This window comes from Lissotriton helveticus, chromosome 8 (genome assembly GCF_964261635.1).
Source record: "Lissotriton helveticus chromosome 8, aLisHel1.1, whole genome shotgun sequence".
NCBI lineage: Eukaryota > Metazoa > Chordata > Amphibia > Caudata > Salamandridae > Lissotriton > Lissotriton helveticus.
The window spans coordinates 1691184747-1691186191 of NC_136069.1; positions in this window are offsets into that span (position 1 = coordinate 1691184747).

Sequence of the window (1445 nt, forward strand, 5' to 3'; positions counted from 1 at the left end):
TGTTAGGTGGCCCGTATTTGCAGCTCCTTCGTTGTGTGTGCGTCCTCAGCTTTAAGCAGTGTCCGGCGTGATTCCGTGCTTGCGAGGGCTGGTTTGAGGCCCCGCACGTTGTCTTTCACGTTAACGTGTGTACGCTGAGAGTGTCCTGCGTGATCCTTTCGAGGGCTGTTTTGAGCAGCTTGTTGTTTGGGGAGGTACGTGTGAGAAGTGATCAGAACGGCAAGGCGGAGCGTAAATGTTTTCGCAAGCCGCGCCTCTTTTTTTTACTTAATTGTAGTGCAACCCCCTAAGACAATGCTGACGCCTAAAAAGTTAGCGGCGCAATATATATCAGTAATGTTGCGTCATGAGAACGGCAGGGTGGAGGGTGAATGTGCACGCACATTCCTGGCGCATGCCACGCCCCTTTTTATTATAATGTTGTTTTTTCCCCGTGTGACAACACTAACGCTTATGCCCACATAGGTTGGTTCGCACTATATATGATTAATGGCGCCTGATGCGGCACAGCTTGTTTTGAATTTGGAGCGTAAATGGGCTTGCACATTGCTTCTGAAAGACGTGCTAGTGAAGTACGCGGCAATTTTTTTTATTTGTGGCACACCCCTCTGACAACGCTGTTCTGCCACGCCCCTCTGAGAACGGTGCACACCCACAAACTAATAATGTGAAGTGTAGTTTGACACAGCCAAGACCACACCCACGACATGCCCACGCCAATGCCCAAGTGGAGTTTGACACGCCCACGCCAACGCCCACAAGGGACTACTTTACCCCTAATGTTCTTCGACCTTTCTAATGTATATGGTGGCCAGCTGTATAGCCTATGTCCATCTGCGGCAACTACCCTTTACAATAGTGTATTGGGTGTTATGATTGGTGCTGTACTTCTTGAGTTTACCCGCCTCAAAGGTTTGAGCTCTCTCTTTATAATAGTAGTGTGGATTTCTCAGAGACAAACACGAGGCATTGTGATTTCCAGAATGTTGTGGCCGTGATGTAGAGCAAAATTATATTGCTGATTACCATGCATAAAAAACTATTCACATGGGACCCGAGTGCACTGAGGTTAACTCTGCCAAATGTTGAATAGCAAAACTCCATTCTCTATGGGCCAATTTGCGACTAATGAATCATTAGTAACACGACTTGAGCAATACTATTACGGACGCCTTTGACAAGAGACGTCACCTATGTAGCACCCTCGAACATTTTGAACATTATTTTCAAACAAATCACATCAATACCATTAAACAATAGGTTGTGCGCTACTCCTCTACTAGCTATCAATTTGGGCTGTGGACATTTTTAACAAACACTAAAAATAATGTGCATGATTTTTTGGTGTCACTTTTAATGGTCAGCATGCTCATCATTCATCCTGATTATTTATCAGGGTACTAGAAAATAAAACTCTACTCACTGGCCTTCATCTATCTTTGACT